The sequence below is a fragment of the Plecotus auritus genome (genome assembly GCF_963455305.1).
Source record: "Plecotus auritus genome assembly, chromosome: 4".
Lineage (NCBI taxonomy): Eukaryota > Metazoa > Chordata > Mammalia > Chiroptera > Vespertilionidae > Plecotus > Plecotus auritus.
Window position 1 is genome coordinate 105,503,870 of NC_137775.1, and position 9,225 is coordinate 105,513,094.

A 9,225-nucleotide genomic window follows, 5' to 3' on the forward strand; every position below is an offset into this window, starting at 1 on the left:
TTCTTCAGTCCAAAGGCAGGACTTCTTTGCAGTAGAGTGTCTCCAGTGTTTCACAAAAATAAATAAAAGCAGCAGCTAACGTCTTTTCAGCTTCTTGACCTCTCCGCATTTTGTTGCTTCTTCCTCCGATCTCATTTCCTCTAAGTCCTCTTGCATACCTGGTCTTAAACTCTTTGCTTCTTTATCTTTGTATTTTTTTTGGTCATAGCCAAAGAATGTGCTTAGATATTTCTTCCTGAGATTCTCCTTCATCTTTGATAAAATCTTCCATTTTGGAGTCATAGTTCTCATCTTCCTCCTCTACATATTCTCACTGTCTTTTGTAACCACCAGGGAAGGGAAACCCTTGAGAACGTTGGGCAGCTCTATAGCCAGCTAAAGAAGGCTTCATTCCATTCATCTGTCCATTGGTGGGCTGGGTAATGATATTCTTAGAAGATATTGTTTCTGAGACAAAAGTGCATTTGGGCTTATGGGGGGATCTAAGCTACTAACTATTCACCCAGGTCCCAAGCTGCTCACTGGTCTTCTAGGGCCTGAACTGCTGACAGTCTGTCTAGCTGAAACTGCCACTTACTGATCGCCCAGAGCCACTGACTAACCGCCTGGGGGGCACTGAGCCACTCATTGGTCGTCAGTTATGTGGATTGTGCACAGGCCACCCAGAGTCACCAGAACTGACCACTGACTTCCTAGAACCACCTGGGCCACTGATAGGTCATCCAGAGCCACCTATACTGCTGACTGTCCTTCCAGGAGGATTTAAGTCACTGGCTGGCCTCTTGGTCCCACTGATTGATCGAGTGCTCAGGTCCTGAGCTGGAGCTGCCATTCTGGTGCCTGGGCTATGGAGCCAGAACTAACCATAGGCCGAAGACTCCCTGTGATGGGCTGCCCAGGAGCTGGGCTGGAGCTGCTGCCTGACTGCCTGACACCTGGACTCTTAGCCTTATGTGGGGAGACCACAGGTCCAGGTCTGGAATGGCTAGGATGGAGAGGAGATTTTTTGGCTGTGTGCTCAGTAACAGATTTCTGAGTCCCTTTAGCAGAAGTCTTTGGAACACTTGGTGAAAAGGTGCTCAAGTGGGTCTTTCCAGCCCCATTGTAAACAGGCCTGTCATGGCCCTTCCGAATTGAGGCTTGGGAGCAGTTGCTAGATCCTACTTTGGTCCTCTCTCCTGGCATGGATTTGGATGAAAACAAACCTAAATGTTTCTTATTATCTGTGCTGGGTCTGGATTTCTTCTCAGCACAAGGAATGGGAGTACCTTTGGGAGAAGGATGCTTGTCCCTGGAAACTCTGCTAGGTTTTATGCCTATACTTTCTGTCTGAGAGGGCACCGTTTTGGTCAGAGGTAGTCTTGCATCTGCTTCGGGCTTCTTTTTCATATGTCTTCATTCAAGAAGTTTTCACTCCCTAAGTTCTGTGCAGTCATAGGCCACTTTTCTGGGTTTTTTTTCACTACCTTGATTTCCACTGGTTCATACTGTTGGAAGCTACCCATTGTCTTCCCTATCAGAAAAGTGTAAATAAGGAATGCAGAAAGCTCGTGAACCTTGAGCTCTTTCAAAGGCCAAAGCTATACACTGATTGTTTAGTCGAAACAATGGTGACTCAAGCAATTTCCTGACCAAATAGTCTCAAAGTAAATCTTTACTAATATTTACTGACCTTTAAGATAGTCTGTTACCAGAATTGCCTGCCTAAGGGCAATATGTGTATCTAAAATTGAAAGCCTGGCGGGCCCTGGGCACCAGTGAAGTCCTTGCCCTTGTGCTGGACTCTCTGCCTGGCCCCCCATTATTTCCAAATTATTATTTCTTGTCTTGTCTCACCATTTGCCCATGGCCCTTCTCCAGATCCCGAACCCTGAACCACATGGGATGTGGACTCTCACATCTGGCACCTTGAATGATGGATGTCTGGAGAAGAATATTTGCCTAGAGCAGAAAAATGAAGTTTCACCAGCAAGGTGGGGAAAAAAATTCACCGGAGAGGTGGGGAAATTTGCCGCATGCAAAGCCCACAGCCAACTGCAGAAGTTGCGATCTGTAAGTAGGGTGGGAATGTCTTTTTTTAGCCAGGCTAATGGAGCAGAATTTGTCAAAAGGGGAGAAGCTTTATTGTAGACTTTTGGTTTGCATGCTTAAGGATAAAGGAATTAAAGTGTCAGAAAGTATTCTCTTATAGTTTTTGTGTGTTATTATAGAACATAATCCCTGGTTTCCTGAAGAAGGTACATTAGATGTTGAATGTTGGGCAAGAGTTAGTCATAACTTGAAAAAAACCTCAGCAGCAGGGGAAAAATTTGCCTCCAAATTGTTTCTCCTTGTGGAACATGGTATTGCATTTGCTAGAGCCTTTTAGAGAAACAAAAGAGGATAAACTCCCTCCCCTTGCACCCTCTACTCCTAAAGAGGAGCAAAAAGAAAAATTGGAGGAATGGCCTTCATGGCCACCTCCACCTCCATGTCCTAATCCTGAAACATTTAATTCACCATTAATAGAATCACCTATGCAAAGAGCTATCTGAGAAGGATTAAAGGACATGAGGGTGGAGGACCAACTTGCTTTTCCTATTATACAAGTAGCTGACCCACAGCTCCCAAATCATATAATAAGACAGCATGAAAAATTTGACTTTAAAATGATAAAGGCCTTGAGTAAAAGCATAGTTCAGAATGGTCCTACAGCTCCTTTTACCGGAGAAATTATGACTAATATTTCTGAAGCATTCTTAGATCCTTATGATTGGTATTCTCTGGCTTGCACAACTCTGGATGGAGGAGATTATTTACTATGCAAGGGAGGATTTTTGGAAAAATGTCAGGAGCAAGCCCATGCAAACTGCAGGCTGAATGCTCAAATAACTTATGAAATGCTGACAGGACTGGGACAATATAATGACCTGCAAAATCAGCTAAATTATGTGCAACAGGCATATGAGCAAATTAGACTTTGTGGAAGAAGAGCTTGGTGGGCTTTACCATCAAAAGGGGACCCTGAGGGAGCTTTTAGTAAATGTATGCAGGGGCCTACAGAGTCATTTTCTGACTTTGTGGCTTGCCTCACTCAAGCAGTGAGATGCCAGATTCAACATGAAACAGCAGGAGACATGTTAATTCAGCAATTAGCTTATGAAAATGCCAATGCTGATTGTAAAAAATGCCTGACACCTCTGAGAAAAAATAGTACCATTACAGAAATAATTCGAGCATGTCAGAATGTGGGGTCAGGCACTTTTCAAGCATACTTCCTCACAGCCGCTGTAACCGTGGGGAATAAAAGGTGTTATAATTGTGGAGGAACAGGACATTTTAAAAAAGAATGTAGGCAACCAAGAAGGACACAAGGTGGCGATCTAGGGAAAGGCGTGAGCATTCTGCCTCCCAATTCAATCAACACAGATCAAACTTCTCTGTGTCCTAGAAGTCAGAAGGGAAACCATTGGGTTGGTCAACATAGATGGAAATTTCATAAAAATGGGCAGCCATTAGATCAAGACATAGGGAATAGCCAACCTCAGGGAAATGGCCCCCCAGCCCTGTCATCAATAGGGGAAATTTGCCCTGCAAGGCCTACAGTGGACTCCCTCATCTGAGCCATTCCAGGGAGCCTAGTTCTTAACAGTACTATAGCGGTCAATTTGACCCCCGATATGGCTCGGCAAGCTGTTCCTACAGGAATCTGGGGACCTGTGCCAGCAAGAACTTTAGGATTAATCTTAGGGAGAAGTGGAAAAACTCTGAAAGGACTAACTGTTCTGCCTGGAGTCATAGATTCAGACTATGAGGGAGAAATTAAGGTAATATTAGAATGTAATCATATTATGCCAATTACTTCAGGAAAAAGAATTGCTCAGATACTACTTCTACCTTTTATTCAGCAAGGCAAAGCTATAAATAGGAAAAGAGGAACACAAGGATTTGGAAGCTCAGATATCTATTGGATACATGAAATTAGCAAAACCCATCCTATGATTAATTTAAGAATAGAGAGAAAATGGTTTAAAGGTTTAGTAGACACTGGAGGGGATGTCAGCATTATCAGCAAAGAATTCTGGCCTCCAAGTCGGTCCATGGTAGAAGCTATAAGCTCTATCATGGGGTCGGAATTCCTGATAATACACAACACAGTGCTGCTGTGTTAAGGTGGCAAGATGAAAGACAGACAGGACAGTTTCAGCCTTACATAGTATCTGGGATTGCAGTCAACTTATAGAGCCGGGATGTTTTAGAAGGTTTATAAGCTTTTATTATTACCGGCAAAGGACAGCAGTTAATAACTCAGATGGAATATTAGACTGGTCAAAACTTAGGAAAAAAATAATCATGGAATTAAAGAACCCATCCAAGCCAAAGGGAACCCAGGAAGACGAGGACTAGGATATCAACCTTTTGAGGAGTGGTCACTGCTCAATCTCCTCACCCTCATGCAGATCCTATACAATGGAAAGATGATAGACCTATATGGGTGGATCAGTGGCCATTAACCAAGAAAAAATTAGGTCATATTCATGAATTAATATAGGAACAAATAGAGGCTGGCCACATAGAGCCTTCCAATAGTCCTTGGAATACACCCATATTTACTACTAGAGGCCCGGTGCATGAAATTCGTGCACAGAGGGGAGGGGGTGTCCCCCAGCCCAGCCTGCACCCTCTCCAATCTGGGGCCCCTCGGTGGATGTCCGACTGCTGATTTAGGCCTGATCCCTGTGGAACCACAATCTGGGACCACTGGCTCCTAACCGCTTGCCTGCCTGCTTGCCTGATTACCCCTAACCGCTTCTGCCTGCCAGCCTGATCGTCCTCTAACCGCTCCCCTGCTGACCTGATTGATACCTAACTGCTCCCCTGCCGGCCCAGTTGCCCCCAACTGCCCTTCCTTGCCGGCCTGATCACCCACAACTGCCCTCCCCTGCTGGTCTGATTGCCCACAACTGCACTCCCCTGCCTCAACCCACCTACTCCGCTGGGACCTGCCTCCTCTGGACTGCACAGAGCCGTGGGACCCCCAGGCCTCACCGCATGGAGCAGCCGCTGGGCCCCGCTTTCACTGTGCATATGGCCACCTTGTGGCGGCGGCCGCCTGTGACGACGTTGCACAGGAGGGCCACCTAGGCTTTTATTAGTATAGATACCTAAGAAGGCAACAGGAAAATGGCAATTGTTACATGATCTTAGAGTGGTTAACACTGCTATGCATACCATGGAAGCTTTACAGCCTGGACTCCCAGCACCTTTTCAAATCCCTCTAGATTGGTCTCTTATAGTAGTAGATCTAAAGGATTGTTTCTTCACCATTCCCTTGGCACCTCAAGATAAACAGAGATTTGCATTTTCAGTGCCAGCTATTAATAATATAGAACCTATGAAAAGATATCAATGAAAAGTTTTGCCTCAAGGAATGGCCAATGGCTCCACCTAGTGTCAAAAATATGTAGCTCAAGCTGTTCAGCCTTTAAGGGACAAATATTCCCAATGTTACATTATTCATTACATGGATGACTTGCTCTCAGCAAGTCCATGGGAAAAGCAGACTTTGGCCATGTAAAAATTGTTCCAGAAAAGGTACAGAAAGAAATGCCTTTCAAATATCTGGGAACCATAATTGAAAACCAACATATTAGGCCTCAAAAGGTGGAAATAAGGTTGCCTTAAAACTTTAAATGACTTCCAAAAATTATTAGGGGACATTAACTGGTTAAGACCTTATCTGAAGATCTCTACAGGAGAAATGACAAATTTATTTAATACTAGAGGCCCGATGCACGAAATTCGTGCACAGAGGGGGGATTCCCTCAACTCAGCCTGCACCCTCTCAATTGGGGACCCCTTGCAGGATGTCTGACTGCCATTTTAGGCCTGACCCCAGGGATATCCAGGGTTATATGGCAGTCAGATATCCCCCTCACAATCTGGGACCACTGGCTCCTAACTGCTCACCTGCCTGCCTGCCTGCCTGATTGCCCTAACTGCTTCTGCCTGCCGGCCTGATCACCCCTAACTGCCCTCTCCTGCAGGCCTGATGTCGTCCCCAACTGCTTTCCTCTGCTGGCCAATTTGGTTCTGATTGGTTGGTTCCTATGCCAGCGTCAAAAGCTCTGCCTCCTAGACAGCCATTGGCTCCCCACAACACCCAGATGTGGTTCTCATTGGTTGGTTTCAATGCCAGCCAGTGTCAACTGGCTAGGTTAATGAGGACCTTGCACCTGGAGCCACGCCTTACAGCTGCAGACAATCGACTACCCTAGCCGCAGATAGCAGCAGCCCCAAGCAACCCACTGAAGATAAGGAGTGGGAGGAGAATGAGACAAATAGCCCAGAGGTCACCTGGGGGATGGTGAAGAAGACGGTCCAGAAAGCTGAGCGAATTTGTAAGGAGACCAGAACCCCAAGAATGCTTAAGACTGTCTTTCTTGCCCTGCTAGCAGTCATCAGCTGTGCGGTAATGCTACCAAATTAGGCAAATGGGGAAGTATTTTGGACTTATGTTCCTGACCCTCCATGGGTAAGACCCCTTACGTGGGTTGATCCCCTGCCTAATGTAGTCACCAATAACACCAAACACATTGGTGACCCAGGAGGAACATGGGTGGGGCAAGGAAGTATATGGGCAAAGTATAATTACATGGGTGTCGCCACCCAGTTTCCCTTTTGTATGACACAGAACCAAACCACAGCTCCATTGTGTGTAAAATTAAAAAGAGGCTTCTGGCTAACATGGACACCAAAGGAGGGGGAAGCAAAAGCCCAAATACATCTACTATCACTACTTGCTCTGGGGAGAGGTGCAGAAAATGTAACTTTACTAAAACACCCCCCACTAAGCCATTATGTAAAAAGTCTTATTAATGGCACCCCACCGAGGAAGAAATTAATTGGCAAGACTGTTATAGTGACCACCCCACCAGCAGCAAACTTAATAACAGTTTTTCCTTTGTGGATTGGAGCCCCTATGGGTCTGCATATAGTAACAATCGCACCCCAAAATGGAAGGGGAACGCATCCTATCTATATGTTGAAGCTAATCACTCCATTTCATGGCATGGAGGAGGATTTGTTGGATCTCAATTTCAACATGACAATTGGCCCCTACAAAATACGCAATGGAAATTAGCTGCTGCACTTGCACATATTAAATGGTATAGTTTTAACTATAGCTCAGATAATTCCATTCGTACCTTATGGGGAACTCCCAATAAGACAGTATTTGCCACCGCCTGTGTATTTGATCTGTTTGTACTCCTCTCAGGCCCCATCCAGATGCAACTTAATATTACAAGCCATGTGTATGCGGTGTCGTGCACAGGCTGCACACTATCCCGTTGTATTAATTCTACATTCCAAAAGGATTCCCTCATGATGTTAAAACAACCAGCTTTCGCTTAGTTTCCTACTAACCTAACCGAGCCTTGGGAATCTCATCAAACCTATTAACTATTACATGATCTGGTAAAAATCTTAAAAAGACAAAAAAGATTTCCTGGAATGTTAATTGCAGGACTCTTTGCCCTCGTAATGTTACTTACTTCTGTGGGCATTGCTGCTTCATCCATGGTACAAACTGTTCAAACTTCTCAGTTTGTACAACCAGTTAAGGAAAATGTAACTAAGACCTGTCTATACAAAAAAGAATTGACAGCCATTTTGAGATAGAATTATCAGCATTAAAGTCTACAGTCTTGTGGATGGGTGATAAAATCCACAGCTTAGAGCAAAGAATATCTTTGTAGTGTCATTATAATTTTTCCCCAGATTTGTGTTACTACCCCAACCCCTGTTCCCTATTGGGAATCAATAAAAAATCACTTTCTTGGTGCTTGGGGTAAAGGTAATACAACCCTTGATATTTTAGAATTACAACACCATATTGTACATTATCCCAGGCAAACTTAGAAATTAATTCCTTAGATGCCTGGCAGCAATTTAAAAAAGACTTGAAAGAATTTAATCTCTTCCACTGGATCTCCTTACATTTGCCTCTCAGCATAACCACTATTGCTTGTCTTATGTTTATTTCTAGTCTGCAGATGCAGAATGAAGAGTCTTAAAAGGACTTGACCCCTTCAGGTGGCATTCACTTTTCAATATTTATTAAGAAAAAGAAAAGGAGATGTTGAAAGCTACCCATTGCCTTCCCTTTTGCAAAGGCCAAAGCTATGCACTGATTGTTTAGTTGAGACAATGGGCTCAAGCAATTTCATGACCAAATAGTCTCAAAGTAAAGCTTTACTAATATTTACTGACCTTTAAGATTGTCTGTCTGTTACCAGAATTGCCTGCCTAAAGGCAATATGTGTATCTAAAATTGAATAAAAGTCTGGCAGGTCCTGGGCACCAGTGAAGTCCTTGCCCTTGCATTGGACTCTCTGCCTGGCCCCCATTATTTCCACATTATTATTTCTTGTCTTGTCTCATCATTTGCCCATGGCCCTTCTCCAGATCCCAAACCCAGAACCACGCGGGACATGGGACTCTCACATCATACTGCTTTTTCTCAGCCAGCTTGAGTAGGTCAGTGAATTTCATGATGGTGGGGCACTTTAAGGGGGACCTTTAGTTTACTTTCAACTTTGGGAGGAGGTTCTTGCTCTGATGCCGCTTGATTTTATTCTAAGAATGCTTCCTCTTCTTCTGTTTCATACTCTTGGTCTGTTCCCTGACTAGTGGCTTCCCATTGCCTGTCTTTTCTTTGACTTTTCCTCAACAGGAATCCCATTTAACCATGGAAATTGTCCTTTGTCCTCTTGGCCATAGCTCTTGCTTTCTTCTCATGTTTTCGCTCAATTCAGTTTTTCACTAGTTCTTCTTTTCTCCTTTTTTTCGCTAAGGCTTTTTGTCCGAGTTCATCCACTTTTCTTCTGAGAAAAGCTTGTATGCTGCTGATTGGACAACCTTAACTTTTGAGTCTTTTTTGGGAGGACCCACTGCCAAACTATACCTTTTCGGTATGCTGTTGGTTCCTTGTCCTTTAGAAGCTATCATGAGAATTTCCCTAAAATCCATGTTGACCAAACTGGATAGAATGGGCCAGCTCTCAGAGAGGAGTGAAAGCACATCTTACCCAGTGGCCAGCTGCAGCCAAATGAACTGGCTGGCCGCCTCTTTCCTACCTCTACTCAGCATGACCAATTCCAGCGCTGTCCAGGCGGTCTGCCTGCCCCCTTCCTCAAGCAGCCTATATCCTTACAAGTCCAATGCTGCGCTCCCACCTTTGAA

At 44.5% G+C, this 9,225-nt stretch overlaps 2 pseudogenes across 2 annotated transcripts; both read right to left on the reverse strand.

Moving 5' to 3' along the window:
- Positions 1–75: 75 nt before the first annotated feature.
- Positions 76–628, reverse strand: LOC308246769 (protein SPT2 homolog; annotated as a pseudogene). The gene has a single exon. The product of its transcript is annotated as a protein SPT2 homolog (transcript).
- A 90-nt stretch (positions 629–718) lies between these two features.
- Positions 719–9,012, reverse strand: LOC308246770 (protein SPT2 homolog; annotated as a pseudogene). The gene is made up of 2 exons: positions 8,494–9,012; positions 719–1,487 (listed from the first exon to the last, which is right to left on the reverse strand). The product of its transcript is annotated as a protein SPT2 homolog (transcript).
- Positions 9,013–9,225: the final 213 nt, after the last annotated feature.